Source organism: Lissotriton vulgaris, chromosome 1_1, assembly GCF_964263255.1.
Source record: "Lissotriton vulgaris chromosome 1_1, aLisVul1.2, whole genome shotgun sequence".
In the NCBI taxonomy this organism is placed as follows: Eukaryota; Metazoa; Chordata; class Amphibia; order Caudata; family Salamandridae; genus Lissotriton; species Lissotriton vulgaris.
In genome coordinates this window covers 1,019,350,822-1,019,370,095 of record NC_141685.1, presented here as the reverse complement: position 1 = coordinate 1,019,370,095, position 19,274 = coordinate 1,019,350,822, and the positions used below count along the sequence as shown (strand labels likewise).

At 48.8% G+C, this 19,274-nt stretch overlaps 1 protein-coding gene across 3 annotated transcripts in view; it reads left to right on the top strand.

The window, feature by feature from the left end:
• Positions 1-19,274, top strand: part of DNM2 (dynamin 2) — a 799,525-nt gene that overhangs the window by 508,143 nt on the left and 272,108 nt on the right. The window lies entirely within an intron of this gene.

Here is a 19,274-nt window from a genome sequence, read left to right as displayed (position 1 = left end):
GTCGGAGTTTCGAGACTTTTCTACCTTCTCGTCACTTCCCCTGGCTATCCGGCCGACACTGAACGCGAGATGGCAACGAAAGCGGAGGCCGAAAAACGCCGGAAGGCTGCGACCCGGGGGGGATCGATCCAGTCGAACATGATCGAACGCTACACCCAGCCGAGAGGCTCCCCCGGGGCCGTATGCATGGGTGCTGAAGGACTTCAAACGGACACATCGTCTACCTCGGAAGTGTCGCTCCAAGACCTTTTGGCTGCCATTACTGGACTCAAGGCCGACATGAGTCAACAATTCGAAGCCGTAGTGTCCAAAATAGACACGGTGGCGGTGGATGTGACTCTGATTCGGGCCGACTTGGCCAAAACAAATGAGCGGGTGAAGGCACTGGATCTTAAAACGTCGAGCCTGGTGAACGACATGGCTGAGGCGCAATCCGAAATTGGCAATCTGCGTGCATCGCACGACTTACTGCTCAAGCGGATGGAGGACTATGACAACAGGGCCAGGCGGAACAACATACGCCTTGTCGGAGTGCCGGAAGGTGATGGTGCTGTAGCGACCGATCTTTTGGTCGAGGAACTTATAGTCGCCCAACTGGCTCCGGCAGGACTTAGTAAGTTCTTTGCCGTGGAGCGCGCCTATCGTTTTCCAGGAGGTCAAGTGAAGCCGGGGAATCCGCCGAGGCCTATCATCGCGAGGCTTTTTCACTATCGGGACAGGGATGCTATCCTCCAGGCCGCCCGTAAACATGGTCCCCTGAAGTATGACAATAACTCTGTCTCCATATATCCCGATTTCACTCCCCAAGTGCAGCGACAAAGATCAGGTTTCCTTGGAGTGAAGCGTCGCCTGAGAGACCGGGGACTGAAGTATGCCATGCTGTTTCCGGCCCGGCTCCGGATCGAATATCGGGAGCGTGCCTATTTCTTTGATCAACCTGAACGTGCAGCCGACTGGTTGGACTCGTTGCCGGCAGATGACTTTGGGAGCGGAGGCCCTGGTGGTGCGGAAGGTGGTGCAGCGGCCCAGGAGTAACTGAGGCCCTGGAGGTTCCGATTGAGACTATGCAACGTACTGTGTAAATTGACTTGGTCCCTAATGACTCTGCCCGTGGCGGTGCGGTAACGGGTGATTTCTCCCTTCCTCCTCGGGGGGTTCTTTGTGTAGAAGTATGGGGCGACAGGCACACTGCAGTTGGGGGTGGCTTTTTAGTCAGCAGGGGTGCAGGGAGGGGGGTGTTGTAACGGGTTTGGGTTTTGGGGTTGGTGTTTGGGGACTGGGTTGTGTTTCGTTTAATTTGTTCTGTTCTGTGTTTCATGGTATTTCGTATCTTGCAATGACTTTTCATAGTGGGTCCTGCTGGGGGGTGGGTGTGGAATGCTTTTGTCGCAATGGGGGGGGGGTGAAATGCGGATTCTTTCTTGGAACGTAAATGGTTTGGGTGACAGGATTAAGCGGGGCATTGTACTGCAATTCTTGAGGCGCCACGCCCCTGATGTTGTGTTCCTTCAGGAGACCCACTTGATTGGCAATGCTTGCAAGGCCTTAGACCGCCGGGGTTATCGACTGGTTGCACATGCGGGTTTCACCTCGGGTTCCCGGGGTGTGGGTATTATGGTAAAGTCTTCCCTTGCTCTTGCTATCGACGATGTTATCCTTGATGAGCGTGGGCGGTATGCTGCCGTTTCGGGGAGGTGGGAGGGTAAGCAGGTCGTGTTTGTTGTTGTCTATATCCCCCCGGGACTGCAGGCTACCACTTATGCTGATTTAGGCAGGACTCTCCTTGGGCTGCCAGACGGCTTGTTGGTCCTGGGCGGGGACTTCAATTCTGTCATGTCCGGCGACTGCGACCGGCTACCCCCTAGAGTATTGCCACAGTCCCAGATGTGGCTCAGTGAAATGGCTGACACTTTTGGCTTAGTGGATGTCTGGCGCTCACTACATCCCACACTCCAACAATACACTTTTCACTCTGGTGCGCACGGCAGCCTCTCCCGTATCGATTATTTTCTTATGTTAGCCTCCACTTTGTCCACTGTTCGTGAGATTCGGCATCTCCCCCGGGGTATCTCGGACCACTCCCCCCTGCTGATTACGATTTCTGTGGGCGGTCTGCCTGGTAACAGAGTTCCCCCGATCCCTCCCTGGCATTTTCGAAACCCCCGGCTCCGCTCAGACTTGATTAAGGCAATAGATTGCTATTTTTCTGGGAATCTGGGCTCAGTCACTTCCCCCACTGTTCTCTGGGAGGCCTTCAAGACGGTTATTCGGGGTTCCGCCCTGTCACTCATTGCCACTGAGCGTAGGGTCAAGAGGGAGGCTGTTGTGGCTCTTGAAACCGAAATCACTGCGCTTGAAAGTGAGTTGGGTGGGAATGACACGCCTGCACTGTTGCACGAATTGGAATTGAAGCAAGCGGACTATAAAGCCTGTGTCACGGATGCTGCTAAATTGATGCGGTCTAATCAACTTGGTCGACTGTATGATGTGGGTGACAAGGCTAGCAAGCTTCTTGCGTGGCTGGATAAGACTGAGCGTGAGAGTCGTGTTGTTCCTTCCATTGTTCGTGATTCTGGTGAGACTGTCTCTGATCCGGGTGAGATTGTTGAGTGCTTTGTCGACCACTTCCGTATGGTTTACACGCCTGTTAGTGATCGAGATGAGGCCGACTCCAGGCTACTCCTACGTGACATTGCCCTGCCTACTGTGTCTGATGCGGACTGCCTCGCTCTGGAGGCCCCCTTTACTGTCGACGAGATCGCCCTTGCAATTCGTTCCCTTCGCTCGGGTAAGGCAATGGGCCCTAATGGACTCCCCATTGAACTTTACAAACTTTGCCCCGACAAGATGGCCGCCCACCTGCGTCACATGTTTCTCGAGGCGGTTGAGGCTGGATGCCTCCCCCTTGAGCAGCGCCTCGCTACCATAGTGGTCATTTATAAGGATGGCAAACCTCGTGACCGTTGTGCCTCGTACCGCCCCATCTCCCTCCTTAACGCGGAACCCAAAATCCTCGCTAAGGTGCTGGCCAATCGGATGCTTGCTGTGATTTGTGACCTGATCCACCCGGATCAATCCGGCTTCATCCCCCACAGAAACACTGCTCTTAATTTGCGTAGGCTCCACAGTGTCCTCGCGAGAGCTTCTATTCTCGCCGAGCCAGCAGTAGTCGCTTCCCTTGACGCCACGATGGCATTTGACACTATTGAATGGCCCTACCTATGGGCAGCCCTCGCTAAATTTGGCTTTGGCCCCAATTTCATCGCATGGGTCAAGCTTCTTTACGAACAGCCGCTAGCTCAGGTCGCGGTGAATGGTAGATGCTCAGACCCCTTCCCCTTGGGCCGTGGCACACGTCAAGGCTGTCCCCTTTCTCCGCTTTTATTCGCTTTGGCACTCGAACCTCTTGCCGCGTGGCTCCGGTGGGAACCCTCTATCAAAGGGATCCGATGGTCCCCTGACCTCGAGGATCGTGTCTCCTTGTACGCGGATGATATCCTCCTTTATCTCACTTCCCCTCAGAAGTCACTCAATGTTCTCTTCGACGTCCTCACGTCCTTCGGTAAGAACTCTGGACTTGTCATTAATTGGACCAAGTCCTGTGTCTACGCCATAGCTGGTACTCTGCCGCCTCTCCCCCGCAGATTTCCCATCCTGGTAGCGACTGACGGCTTTAAGTATCTGGGGGTCCATGTATCCATGATCTCTTCGGTCCGCTATGAGCGGAACTTGTATGCTCCGCTCCGCAGACTGAAGCAGGATGTTCGGCGTTGGCGCGATCTGCCCCTATCTCCATTAGGCCGGGCGGCGCTCTTTAAAATGATGTCGCTCCCCCGATTCCTCTATGCCCTGCAAAATTTCTTCGACCCTGTTCCAGCTCGCTATTTCCATGAAGTCGAGAGTTTACAGCGCCAACTTATCTGGGACGGCCGTGCCCGCATTGCCTTATCCAAGCTCACGCTCTCCTGGTACGACGGAGGTATTGCGCTGCCGGATATTAGACGATACTACTGGGCCTCGCACCTGAGCGCCATCAACCATGCGACATACTCTCCGGAGCCCGCTCCTGCCTTTGCTTTGGATAAACTGCTGTTGCCCGGTGGCAACTTTAATAGGGCGCTGTATTCTAAGGCCCCCTTCCGACTCCTTACGGGCCCAACGAAATGTGCTGTGCGGGCATGGCGGGACGCTACGGTAGCCACGGGCTGGGGTGGTAGACTGACACGTATGACGCCGCTGTATGATTCGGAACGACTGGGCAACCTGTGGAAGACGAAAGGGTTTGAGAAATGGGACATGATTGGGATTAGCACGGTGGGGGACCTGTGGGCACGCGGCGCGGTTAGGTCCTTTGAATCATTGAAGCTGGAATACCGGCTCGATGATAGGGAGCACTTCCGGTACATGCAGGTGAGGCATGCCTTGTCTTCTGTCTTCCCCTCCGGTATGGACGTTCCGCAGTCCTCCCCTTTGGAGGATCGAGTTCTAGATGGCCACGTCCCAGACAGTACCATCTCCTTAATTTACAAGAAGCTTATTAATAACAGAGCTGACCAGCTCGAGAAGCTCCGGGCTGCCTGGACGGCTGACGGACTTGAATTGGACGACGAGGACTGGCAGTCAGCTGTGTCCTCCCCTAAGGAGGTGGCTATTCCGGCACGACTTCGCTTTGTCCAATTGAAAATCCTCCATCGTGTGTATCTTACTGGAATGCGTCTGGTGCGAATGGGTTTGGTTTCGGATGGACGATGCAAGCGTGGGTGTGGGATGGATGGTACCTTTCTTCATGTTCTGTGGGAATGTCCGATGATTGCAGCGTACTGGTCTAGGGTGCATGATGTGATGAGTCGTGTCACAGGGGTCCCATTGCTTCCTGAGGCACGTCGTTGCCTGTTGAATGTGTGGGAACCGTCTGACTGCACTGCTGCCCAGACACTTTGGGTTACCCTAGGCAATATGATTGCGAAGAGGGATATCGCGCAGCTTTGGGGCTCCCCTAGACTGCCAGTGCTAAGTGCCTGGAAAGAGAACATGGACTGGTCCATGTTCCGAGAGAAGACGGTATATGAGGCCCGGGGGCGTCCAGGGAAGTGGTCCAGAGTTTGGGCTCCCTGGAATACTTATCGCGGAGACATCTGTTCTCCCCCGCTTGACTACGAGGTCCCTCTCCCCTCCTTCCCGTGATTTACGTTCCTCTCCTATTCTCACCACATGCTTTGTTCTCTTGCGCGCGCCACCCCCCCCTCACCATTGTCGTTTCTCCTACATCCATTCCCCCCCCCCCCACCTCCAGCAACCCTTCCCACTATGATACCATGTGTTTGTTTGTTTGTGTTCATTTCGACAAAAACATAAAATTAAACCTTTTTTATCCTAATTGTATGATGTTATGCTCTTGCCGATAATGTTGACGTGAGAGATTGCTCCAGCAACGTTCTGCCTCGTATTGCACTTTTCGCTCAGCCTGTTTTTGTCATAGCGGCCGGCCCTACGGGGTTGTAGGCAGACGCTGTGTATTGTGCATTCGTAAATAAAGGTTTAAAAAAAAAAAAAAAAAGAATGATGTGAATAAGGAAACTGCAGGACTTAAAAGATAAGGCTTGATGAAGGATCAAGATTATAACCTAGAATCACAGAAGGTCGGCAAAAACGGGTGTTCGTGAACCACCTTTGTAGATCGCATTGACTTCTTCCAGCCAGAGCTTGATGGGGTTGTCAGCTTATGCCCTTAAAGTGTGGGATATTCGGCGTCTGACCTGGTGTTGTGAGAATGATATGGTGTTGACAGCCAAACACTTACTGGACTTCAGTTCAGTATATTTGTGGTAGAAGATGATTACTAGGTAAATGCATTAAATAATGGGATGGGAAAAGAAATGTTGGTTTGGAGGATGTTAAATAATATTATGTAATATTTTTTTAGTGATTTAGTGCCATAGGGTGCGCATGTGAAATCTCTAAAAGCAGTAGTAGCAGGGATCTGTATAGATCTATTTAGTCTGGAGGGTTTTGTACCTTCTTTGGTGTGTATGCCACAAACGCTTGTGTTGCTGTGTTAATGAATAAGCTTAAGTGATTGAGTGTGTTTGGCCAAGTTAGTGTGTTATGATGATGTATGCTCCTGTGTTGATCAGACTTGGGATACAGATAGTCTGGATAAGTTTAACTTTTGAAAAAAAAATTCCTTTTATGTATTACTAAGAGTTGGACATGGAAGTCATATTTCATATCACTTTTAGTTCTAGTATGTTTGGCACAGATGTTGAATCTACACCATATCTGAGACAGTTATGCAGCGTTTAAAAGACAAGTGTTTGAAATGCCTCTTGGTGCAGCAGAGAGATGCAATGGTTTACTGTAGGATCTCTAAATCGTGTAAAATGCAAGAAGACATTACCCCATAGACTAACAAGCATTGGAAATGCAATAGGTCTCGCATTAGGAAAGTTTGAGCAATTGGTATTGTAAAGGACACTTTTTTTTTTATGTGTTGGTTTTGAAAATAGCAAAAGTAATAGCTTTGTCAGTTACAATGTCAATAGTTTTAACTTTCGCAAATGTGACACCTATAGCATTTGTAATGCAATGTGTGTTGTCTTTACGTGACTTAGATGTATTGATATTGCAAATAACAATGGCTTTTAATTTTGTAAATAATTAATACTTAAATAAAATTTATTGTAATTTATAATGGCAATAGCTTAAACGTTTGTAAATTAATTTTGTGAAGATTATGTTCAGTGTATTTTATTGTGACGAAAATCCAAGAACATTGCATTTGCACCTGGTGGTGGATGTGGTGGTGGTGGGTGTGGTGGATGTGGTGGTGGATGCGGTGGTGGTGCATGTGGTGGTGGTGGATGTGGATGTCATGGTGGATGTGGATGTCATGGTGGATGTGGAGGTGGAGGTGATGGTGGATGTGGTGGTGGATGCAGTGGTGGTGGTGGTGGATGCGGTGGATGTGGTGGTGGATGTGGTGGTGGTGGATGCGGTGGAGCATGTGGTGGATGTGGTGGTGGATGTCATGGTGGATGTGGGTGGGGGAAGGGAGAGGTTAAGGAAGACATTAGATTGGCATTGTGGCGACGAAAACATCTATGCCATGCCACACTTAGTGTCATGCGTGAGGACTCAACAATGTCTAGGGAAGAGTGTTAGACTGAGTGCTCAATTGGGCAAGTCTGTGGTACGCGGATTGCAAGGCCAGTAGTTAACCAGCCGATGCGAGTGGTGAAGAGATGATGTTGGTTTAAAAACTGTTTACAACTGTAGAATGAGGAGTAAAGGTAACTTGCCGCTGCGAGTGGTGAAAGGATAGTGATCTAATGTTCGCTTTATAACGCCAAGAAATTGTTACAAATGTGCGAGAGCTGGTGTCAAGGAGAGTTCGGGCAGTGCTGTGGTAGACAACCATGCGTGAAGGATTCTGGATGGAGCACAAACCTCGGGCAGTGGGAGGATCGCAAAACAATGGGAACGTGTCACTGAATCGGTCTTCACAGAGACCTGAAGACCGGTACGCAATTACTTGGCGGTATCAGGCGAAAGTGGCGGGAATTACAAACAGCACTCGTCAATCAGTGCTGCGCCACATTCAAAGTGAGGACTAGTGCAGGCACTAAGAAGGGGGTAAAAATTCAAGTTTAGGCATTTACCTTGTGGAAGTTAAGTGAATAAAATGAACGCAGAAGAATTGCGAGTGTGCGCTCAATTTAAAGCTTCAAGATAAGGAGTTACTGTTCTCAATGGAGCGGTGTAACAATGCCATTCTGAACTGTATGCTTCATGTTGCTAGACGGTCACACGCAGTGTGCTGATACACTGCAAAAACAAGCAAGGCATATAAGGAAGGGTCAATTACTGGTTAAAACCTCACGGAATTCTCTGGGGCCAACAACGACGAACGCTTACCAGATAAGCCGCAGTATGCCTCAAGCGATCAACCCGACTGACGGGGTGTGTGTGTGTGTGCCGTCCGTGCCTATACACGATCGTGATTGTGCACTATACCGCAAACTAGGCGTCAAGGGGCGCCATCTTGGGTGAGAAAAAGTGAGATAGAACAAGGTTGTGCTGGGAGAGAGAGAGTGGGGAGGAGAGTAGGAGGAGGAGGGGGGAGGAGAGTAGGAGGAGGAGGGGGGAGGAGAGTAGGGGAGGCACGGCCTAGCGGCCGTGCAACCAAGAAGTGAGGGGGCGGAGCTGGGGGAGGCTGTGAGAGAGAGAGTGGAAAGGAGAGTAGGAGGAGGAGGGGGGAGGAGAGTAGGAGGAGGAGGGGGGTGAAAAGAGACAAGACGGAGGGAAGGCACAGAAGGGGAGGGGGGAGGAGAAATGCGACACGGCAGGCAGGGGAGGGGGCGGAGCGGGGGTGTGGGAGGAGTGCGCCTGAGGGGAAATACATGCAAGGCAGGCAGCTGGGGGCATGTGCATGCGCTTTTAAGCTCAATGCGCATGCGCATTGAGCTTGAATTTCACGGGCACTGCAAGGAATCGCCACGATTCCTTGCAAGTTGGTTAAAGACTGTTTAAGCCCCCATAGTCTCGCAAGCTCGATGCGCATGCGCATCGACAGGCGAGACCTAATAAAAAGCTTTGTGAGACATTGATGCCATATCTTCTTCATTCAGGGAACAAATATGTATTCATTATAGAATCTAGGGGTTAGGAGAAAGTGTATATTTCCATATAGTAATTTTCCTTTACTGCATTGAATGAAGTTTTCTCGGCTTTCTGTACAACAAAGCGCTTTTTTACAGTACTTGATGGCGCAAACATTTTTCAACTATTTTCAATCGCCCAACAACGTTGTCATTCTGGAGTCCAGTTAAGAACTTGTGTAAACAAAATTGAATTAGAACTGTTAAAAATCTTTTTAATTTTTGTATAAGTGAGGAACCTAAAAACAAGCGTGCTTCTGTGTTAGTCAGTTGTTTTTCTTTTGGCATATGCTGATTAAATTGGTTCTAAAAGTTTTGAACCCTTAAATGCCGAGGCTTTTTTTCCACCCTATTTCAGACCCCTTATTGACTATTTGGGATACTTCGTGCTTATGCCGCCATAACTTTTTTCCACGTAAGATATCCACGTCAAATTTGTTTTCTATTTTCCCATCATAATAGGGACTGTAAGGATACCCAGGTGTCTGCGTTCTCTTTGAGGAGACCAAGAATATTGCCAAAATATATCTAAATTTACGGTTTTGGGAGAAAAAATGCTGCAAAAGAGTTTTTTTTCTTTCCCTTAAAAATGGCATTAACAAAAATTTGCTTTTCTTCCATCACCATCTTCCTAGCTTTCAGAAACAATATGTAGGACACTAGGCTTGTGTTGCAGTTATCCTCCCCCACTTGTTGCCCCCTTTTTAGTAGCTACCATATGCTGATTTCACGACTGACAGGGCACTGAGGCCTGCTTACCGGACCTCTGTGCCAGTGCTCCTTCCCCTAAACAAGGTGTTGTCTAATTATGCTACAATTGTCTAAGGACGTTAGCACCCCTGTAAGTCTCTAGTAAAAGGTACCTAAGGTGCCTAGAGCATGAGTGCTAACTAGGGTCCAAAAGGATTGCAACATATTGTATGCCACCCTAAGGGACCCCAACACAAATTCCACACAGAATGCCATTGCAGGCTGCCTGACTTGGTGCAAACCATTAGTGAAAACATGACATGACACTCCTGTGTGCCATGTCAAAGTTCACTGCACCTAATATATGTAAGTCATCCATAGACCAGGCCTTTGAGCCCTAAGTCAAGGTGCATTATATTTTATGTGAGGACATATCTGCATGACATATCCCCTGTAATGTCTAGTTCTATTACTAGACATTACACATGAGCAGGGAAACCATCTTAAGGTATGTACTGGGCACTGGTCAAAACGAGTTCACCAGCTACATAATGGCTTCGCTGAAACCTGTGGTGTTTGGTATCAAACATCTTATTATTAAACCCACACCTATTCCAGTGATTATCACCTTAGAGGTACCCCCTAAAACCTGCCAGGCATCTAGTGTCTTTGCTGACTGGTCCAGTCAAGCCTCCCACCACAGATAAGTTTGACCACGAGGGGTGAGAGTCCACGGTCTCGGGTCAGGAACAATACCTGCTCTGGAGGGAGGTATTTTACACCTCCTCCAGGAAGGCTGGTAAATTAGCATTCTAAGACAGGGTGCTTCAAAGAGCTCACTGCCTTTGGTATGAAAATCTGGCTTCCCTCAAAGTTGAGGGTTTGCCAACCCCCACTGACCAGGGCCCATTTGGCGCCAGGCTATGCGGTAAAATTAGTCGTCGGAGCAGCGTGTCCACCCTAAGGCTAGTTCCACCATTAAGGTGGGCTACCTGATTTGGATACAAAATTTAAAAAACCTGCCTTCTTGGTGTTGGCAGAATTAGGAACTCTGGTAAAGGTATATGCCCACTTCCCACATGAAGTGGTCATATAGGGGGCATAGTGACCCCAGTCGTAAGTAGCCCATTGGCAATTGCCCTACACTCCCCTACCGCCTCTAAATCTACTATTTAGAGCAGCACCAGGAAATCAGATTCCTGATGACCTAGGAAGGAGGACACCGAAGAGCCACGAGAAGCAAGGACTGTGGAAAAGCAATTGACTTGGCCCCAAACCTACTGGCCTGTCTTCTGATCCCACCAGATTATGTTAAAGTTGTCTGGTCCTGCAGCTGCTGCGCCTCCAAAAGCCTCGGAAAACTGCCTTCTTTCAACAAAAATCCTGGAGCTCCTGTGGTGTGGTGGAGCGGCTTCCCTGCACCCTGCAGGCAATCTGAAAGAACTGTGAGGACTCTGGACCTCCGCAAACCCAACACCGGAAAGCACTACTGCACCTGTGCCTCCTAGCCTAACTTTAAATGGGCCAACGGTGCCAGTGTGGCCCCCTGGCCCTCTAGAGACAAAGCCTACATTGGTTTTACTCACAGTGGACTTACTGACATCGCCTGCAGCCTCTTTGTGCAGGCCCCCTCTGCTGTGAGTGTCTTCCGTGTCAAAATACAGACATCTCAGAACACCTCTGCATCCGCCCTCGCTAGCCACTAAGAGAAGAGGACCGAAAGGGACCCTGAACATCGGGAGATCTGAGCCCTCTTGTTGGTTCAGCCTGGCTTGTCTCCCAGTCTGCAGTCTTTTTGCAACCGGATCGCTCCCCTTTAAAGTGAATGGGACACCCAACCCTGCAACACACCTCTCCACCTGGACGCCCCAGAGCTTCCCGAGGTGACCTGTTGGTGTGGCCTTGGCCATTGCCTCATATTCACCTTCAGTCCAGGAAGTCCAGGAGATTGGTACCATAAGTTGCTGTGAAGTGCCAAATGCAGTATATGCACCCCCCCCCCAATAGGAAAACATTGGGCACCCTATGCTGGAAAGCACCTCTGCACCCAGCCACCCGAAGTGACCTGTTGGGGTGGTCTTACACTTCACTCCATACTCCCCTTAAGTCCAGAAGAATGGTACCATAAGTAGTTAAGTGCCCTAATGCAGTACATGTTTTTCCTCCATAGGATACCATTACCGCTCCCAAAAATTGCAGTCAACTTTTGAAAACTGTAAAAATTCATAACTGGAAAAGAACATACCCGATTCTGATGATCTTGGTATCTCAATTCATATAAAAGTACGTGTTATTTTTATAAATTGGTATCTTACTTACTGCCTTTGTGTGTTAATGCTTAGTACTACCCTGTCATATGCCTAACTGCTCGCCCTCACCCAGGAGAGCATTTCGGGTGTCATTTGTGCCTCTGTAATTCTTTTGGGTTTGCCTGGACTCTTTACACAGTGTACCTCTTTAAAGAGCTAGCTTCCTACAGAAGCACAGCTGAATAAAAAAACACAGTTTGGGGATTTTTCGAAGAGGTGGCCCATTTTTCCTATTTTTTGTGGTTTCAGCCTACTTCTTTTGTGGTGGGAACAGGTGTGAAATCCATGGGTGATGCTGGAAAGCTATACATGTCTGAAAAGAACACAAAAGTTTGAATGCAGCAAGGGGGCATTTGTGTAGAACCCCCTCAAGGTTTTACCAAGGAAAGTAACACCGAAATTAATAATATATTGAAAAGAAGTAGGAAAAACACAGCCATTAGTGATAATGTTTTCATCTGTAATTTGTCACAATAGCCATTTATAAAATCAGTTTATTGTTATGTGCTCTAGACCTTTCAAGCCATGGGGATATATAAGGTTTGTAGCTTCTCCAAAAACCTGAGGTGCCCTTAGCCCCCAACTTAATTGCACCTTACCTTTTCACTGTGTACCAAGCAATTGATATGGTACAATATGAGTGAACAATGGGTATTAAATGTACACCAGATACTAAGTTTAGGAGTATCATGATTTGCACACCTCTGAATTTTTAGCATGTGATTAAGAGGCTATTTTGCAAAATGTCTTAATTTGTGCACATTGGCTTAAATGTGGAAGGCACAAATGTAAAGAAGTGCAATTGGTATTAATACATATTCTACTGTTGTGTTCTGACACGTCTCCCAATCCAAATGATGTCCCTCTTGTGTGGCTGGGCTTAGCGCTTGTGGCACAAATCACCTTAAAACGCGACCTGGCGACATCACAGGTCACTTAGCAGAACCCATGCTTTTTTTATATTTTGGGTAGCTGCAGATTTTTTGCTCTACCCAAGCTGCCACTTAGGAAAACTACCACACCTAGACATTTTGGAAAATGATATGCTCGGGCGTGTTCAGGGGTGTGACTTGTGTGGTTCTGACAGCGTTTTCTTATCCAGAGGCCCTTGCAAGCCTAAATCTGTGCCTAAAAATAAATATTTTCCATATATTTGTATGCTCAAAAGTTATGAAATCTTCAGGGAGTCACACAATTTCTACCAACGAGTGTTCCCCTAAGTCTTCAATAAAAATGGTACATCACTTGTGTAGGTGGACCCTATGCCCACAGCATAACAAAAATGGTCCAAAATGCAATATTGATAGATAAAAAGATTCCACTCAGAATTGACCCCCCCGTTTTTTAGGTATCGCTGGTGTGAGCAGCGCGAAGCGCTGCTCCAGCGAAAGACCTATTGTTGTGGGTTTGCCAGGAATGGGGCACAGGGGGTGGTTACGCGCTTCACCTCGGCGATTTCATCTCGACGACGGGCTTCTGCAGTCGGGCTTGCATCACGTGTGCAGACTCTCCATGGCGCTGCAGATCTGTTTTTGCGATCGCGTCTAATGACTTCCGTGTCTCGTTTTTTTTTTTTAGGCAAGTTGCACGCTCTTGACTCTCCAGGGCGCTGCAGATCTGTTGTTGTGATCGCGCCTAATGACTTCCGCGTCGCTAATTATTTTAGGCAAGTGGCATGCGCTTCTGCTGGCCGTGTGCAGACTCTCCTGTGCGCTTCAGTTCAGATGTTAACTAATGTGCTTGGTGATTTTTATTTAACCACAGTGTTAAATGTCGCAACGGTATGTTAAAAGCCGCCTCACTGGAACTATGGTTGCTTTTAAATTCCAAAGCATTACCACGTCTCAAACTTAGTAACCCTTCTTGTCGCCGACACCATTACGGTTAAAAGAACGGCTTACAATATATCATTTCTACGATAGCTCTCATGTTATGGAATTAATTAAAATCAACAAGTTATGTAAAAAAGCCGCCTTGCTGCCGCTTCTGCTGGCCCTGTGCACACTCTCCTGTGCGCTTCCATTCAGCTGTTTTGAACTAATGTGATTGGTGATTTTTATTTAACCACGGTGGGCTCTCATGTTATGGAATTATTTAAAATCAACAAGTTATGTAAAAAGCCGCCTCACTGCCGCTTCTGCTGGCCCTGTGCACACACTCCTGTGCGCTTCCGTTCAGCTGTTGTGAACTAATGTGATTGGTGTTTTTTAGGTCTCGCTGGTGTTAGCAGCGCATAGCGCTGCTCCAGCGAAAGACCTATTGTTGTGGGTTTCCTGGGAATGGCTGAGAGGGGGTGGTTACGCGCATAACCTCGGCGATTTCACCTCGAGGACGCGATTCAGCTGGCGGGCTCGCATCACGTGTTCAGACTCTCCTGGGCGCTGCAGCTCTGGTGTTGTGAACGTGCCGAACGTGCCTAATGACCGCGCCTAATGACTTCCGTCTATCAGTCTAGCCGTCAATGTGCCCCGACGCCCCCACTCACCGGGTCTCTCATACTCCTCTTGTCCTGTCCCGCGGTAGTGGCGCTGCACGGGATTCGTAGGCGGCTAGCTCCCTTCCTTTCACAGGAGCACAGGGTAGGCTCCCATCCGCTTCCTGTCTGTGCTGGTGGCCCCGCCCTTAAGCAGGCAGTCCCGGGCAGTCCAGCCTGGCTTCCTGTGTCTCGCCCATGCAGAGGGACCTGAAACACTCAATCCAAGAAAGGTACGCTGCATGTTGTGGTCGGCATTTGCTTGCAGCGTTTCTCAGTAGTGTCTACCAACTTTGTTTGATGCGCTCTAAGCTTTCAATTAGCTAGATAAGAATATTTACATTTTAAAGAGCTGCGAATGTTGCTGTATACAAGGAGGCGCGATAGGCCAAGAATCACACAAGCTGATGAAGTGGGGAGCCGGGATCCCAACCTAGGTTTTTTTTCGAGAGAGAGAGACACACTTTCTGCTCTGCCCCAGCTCACCTCAGTCTGAAGTTCCAAAACTCACTCTGACCTGAATGGCAAATGTATTTACACTTATAGCCTTAGACAAACATTACCATTTATAGACTGTTTTAGGAGGAAAAAAGATTGCCTCAGCTGTGCGAGGTCCTGTCTTCCTTGGATCCACCATTTTGGGCAGACTTCACTGCAGGCTCTCTGAGCTGGATGAACCCTGTTTAGTGGCCTCTTTATGCCGGGTGAGACCACCGCCTTTATCCTCTGGGACTCTCTGCCAGCCTCTCATGGCCCTTCCTGTGAGATTCAAGCAGACCTCTTCTCTGAGGTATTGAGCCCCGTCACACCCCATTGGACCCCTGCATGCGGGCGCAAAGCCTTGAAGCACCCTCTCTGGGGCTTTGCCTGTGTGGCGCTCAGTCCGATGCCCGCAGCCCTCATTCTAGGCCCTGCCTGTACAGTGCAGCTCACCAAGATCCCCTCCGGGCTCTTTGCCTGAGGGGAGCCAAACCACTGTCCCTCCATCGAGGACCCCCATGGGTAGCACATCCACCCATTCCTATTTGTACTGCAGAGTGCAGAGCCACTGCCCCTTCCTCTTGGCCTGGCCTGTGGGGCTTATAGCGCGATGTCTCTGCCTGTAGAGGGCACCTGTGCATGAACCCCCCTCATTGGGCCTCGTCTGTGGAATGCAGGGGTAATGTCCTTCCATCGATGCCCCCCATGGGGTGCGCATTCCCCCAACCCTTTCCCATTTGTACTGCAGAGCCAGAGTGCAGAACAACTGGCCCTTCCTCGTGGCCTGGCCTGTGGGGCTTATAGCGAGATTTCTCTGCCTGTAGAAGGCAGGTCTCCATTAACCCCCTTCCTGCTCCCACACCTGCGGAATGCAAGGGGTAATGTCCCTCGATCTGTACCAGTTCCCGCTCCCTCACACCCTGACACTTTCAGCTTCTGCTCTGCCTTTCCCCTCCGGGTTGAGGGTCCTGCGGGTGGGTGCGCTGCTCGATGGGACTTGGGAGCCCCCTCCCCGCATGTGCTCCCAAGTACTGAGTGCTTTAACGCCAATTAGGGGCGGCTGCCTCACAGCCCCATTGAGCGCCGCCGGCCCCTGAATGCATCTGCCTAGAAATGGACACGAGGCGGGGAGTGGGTGAATGGTCAGGAGAGGGGGCTCTCCCGGAGGAAGGGGCGGGGAGCTATGATTTTATGGAGCGCTCAGAAGCAGCGCCTTTCAGATTTATGTGCACTTCGACAACCGCAAGATCTGAGGAATCCCTTCGAGGGGGCTTCAGAGGGGCTTTTGCAACTTTCTCAAAGTGGGCTGGGGCTGATCTCTGGAGGGGCTTGGCATCAATAGTAACGTTTCGAAATTACCATCATGACTCTGGGCAATAGCTTGCTTAATCTTCCCGACTGCCCTAGCGCCTAGAGACCCTTACGGGTGATTGTGCCTCTTTACAAATGTGGATTATCATGTCATATGCTGGGATTCCCATATAACTGTAATTACTAATCAAAAGCCGGCTTAATATCCCACCCGCATTCTGTTAGGCCCGCACAGCCCCAATTGGGGATGCCTCCCCCCCCACCCCCCAATCATCTTTCCCTGGTGTCTAGTGAGTGGTTTGTCTGGCAATCCGCAAGCAGTGATCCACTAGATCATTGGACAGGGGATATTCTGAACAAAGGTTTTCTAACATAGAATCTTTCATAGCTTTACTTACTTGAATTATACATAGTCATCGGGCTGGGAATCTCTGGTACTTTTAAAATGGCAATCCTTGTTTCTTTACTAGCAGATCTATCTGACGTGCGATCACTCGCTAAATGGTGACTGCGAACTCTTAATTGCTGCATTTTTAAAATGTTTCTGTGTTAAACTTGTGCTGTACTGCCTTTATTTAAACTGTTGCCCACCTTCTTAGACTTGTTTTTTTAGTTCTTCTAATCTGCTTATTGTGCACTCACTTCCGGCGCAAGGTGATTGGCGCTCTAGTGCCTCAACCATCTACATTTAAGTCGGATGACACCAGCAACACGCGTAGCGGGCCTGCCGGCGGCGTGCCAAAGGCAAGCCTGACTGCGGCCAGCCGGGGCAAGGGGCCATCCACCATGCCTATTTCACCTCTTACACAGCAACTGAGCTTAGACTCTTACAAGATAACTGGCCTATTAGCTCCTGCACTAAGGCTCTCTAGCATACTACAGGGATCATCAACCGCAGGTACACTTTTCCTGAACTCTCTGCCTTATCGTCTGAGCAGAGCTCTCTTGCCAGCCTTAAAGATCCTTAGGTACCTATTATGCCCCTGCCCCAGGAAAACAAGAGTCTGATAATCAGCTATTTGAACACACGTTCGCTGGTTAAATACCAACTTGAAATATCTCAGCTACTTGACTCCAATAAACTAGATGTACTTCTTTTGTCGGAAACATGGCTCACTACTGAGTTTGTACCTGATAACCTGGCAGCAGTGCCCACAGGGTACTACATACTTCAGGCCAATAGGCCGCCAGGGAAGCCTGGAGGCGGGGTTGCAGCCTTCATCCACCATAAACATAGGTTTACCACCCTTGAAGTTGCTGGTATACCCTCTGTTGACAGCCTTATTTTAAAATTTGAATCGCCCCAATCCTCTTTTATTTGCGGTCTCTTTTATCGAACCCCTTACCATATGCCCCGTTTTCCCCAATTTCTAGGTGAAATGATTTCTCAACTAATCATTAACAACGCTAAAGTTATCATCATAGGAGATTTAAACTATTGGCCAACGGATGTTAAAGAGAGCCCTAGCTCCTTAAAATTCACGAATCTCCTATCCAGTCTTAACTGTATCCAGCATGTACAGGCCGCTACCCATATCAAGGGACATATCTTGGACCAAGTTTGGACCTCCAACTTGGGAATGACACAACCCTTAATTTCCCCATGTCCATGGTCAGACCATCATATCATTACATTCTCCTTGGATTATGTCCCCCCTACAAAACCCTCATCTACTGACAATCACCTAGCCAGGAATTGGAATCTGGCTAATATCAGCGATTTCTGTACTTTACTAAAAGCTTCCTCCCCTAGCGAACAGGATTCCCTAGGTAATCAGGCAACAAGTGTCAAGCACTGGCTTGAATCAGCCAGCAATATTGTCGCTCCCTTTAAAAGAATAAATCGTAAAAGCCCCCACGATGCTCAACTCTGGTTCTCCGACGAGCTGAAAACAAAGAAATTAGCACTTAGGCCAGCAGAGCGTCGATGGGGACAAGAATATGCCCTGGAAAAAAAAGCCATCTACACTACTTTGTTAAAAGACTATAAAATTTCTATTCTTCAGACTAAGACATCATACTTTTCCCTGAAAATTACAAACTCCGCTTCTAAGACTAAAGACATTTTTTCCATTGTCAATGAACTCTCACAACCAGACAGAGTGACAGCTAAACCTGTCCCCTCACAAACTCTCTGTGACTCTCTAAATTCTCACTTCATGGAGAAAATTGCCACCATAAAAAGCAGCATACCTCTCCCTGTTTGTCCAACAATCTCTCCCTCTCCGTTTAAAAACTCCAAGGTGGTGATTCAGATACCTCCGATCTCTAGAGAGGTGTTCCTGGCCCTGCTAAAAAAAGTTGGTTCAGGCTCCCCTTCTGATTGCTGCCCCCCACATATCTTACGAGAAGACTTATCCATCTGTCCAGAACCCCCTCTCGCCCTTCTCAATAATTCTCTCAGACAAGGCATTGTCCCTGATGTTTTCAAAGTTGCTGAAATTGTTCCCATACTGAAGAAACCGAATGCCGACCCCTCGATATTGAGCAACTTCCGCCCTATCTCATTACTTCCCTACCTTAGTAAGGTCCTAGAAGCTCATATAGCTAACTGCATCAGCTCTTTTATCGAACATTCACAATTTCTTGACTCCCAGCAAGCTGGATTTAGACCAGCACACTCTACGGAACTGGTCATCCTAGCAGTCATGGATGAGCTCAGAAAGGGGGCTGACCAAAACATCACCCATGCTCTGGTATTCCTGGATTTGTCTGCGGCTTTTGACACGGTCGATCACGACCTCCTGATCGACCGTGTCAATAATGCTGGCATCCAGGGGTTGGCCCTGGGGTGGATCTCCTCCTCCTTGGACAACCGCTTTCAGGCAGTTTGTCTCTCTAACTTCTCGGCCTGGGAAGGTCAGGCTAACATGTGGAGTTCCCCAGGGGTCTTCTCTATCACCCATTCTTTTTTTTTTTACAGACTTTGATGTGCATTTTACACAGCATTCGCCTACAACCCTGAGGCCGGCTGCTATTTTAGAAACATTTGGGTATATCATGACACATCAGTCCTCCGGATAAGTTATATGTCAGCATCAACATAATACCAGTATTCGAATACCTTAGCAGCCTGCACCAAAAGTTTCATTTTACGTCTTACTTTTATGATTTTATAAACTTAACTCAACTTGTGACTCGATAGCTCAGTTATGCAGTTCATACCATTAAATTTCACATTACTAGGTTCATACGAGTAAGTTCTGACCGTTATCCCTCTCCGTCTTCCCGCTCAGAGTTCTCTCTGCCAACCAACCTCCCCCTGTTTTCTCCGTTCCTACCCTTCCCGACTGTTGTTCCCTACTCCGAGTTCAATTTATGTCTTCCTCATCCTCTGAATCGTCTGTCTCTTCC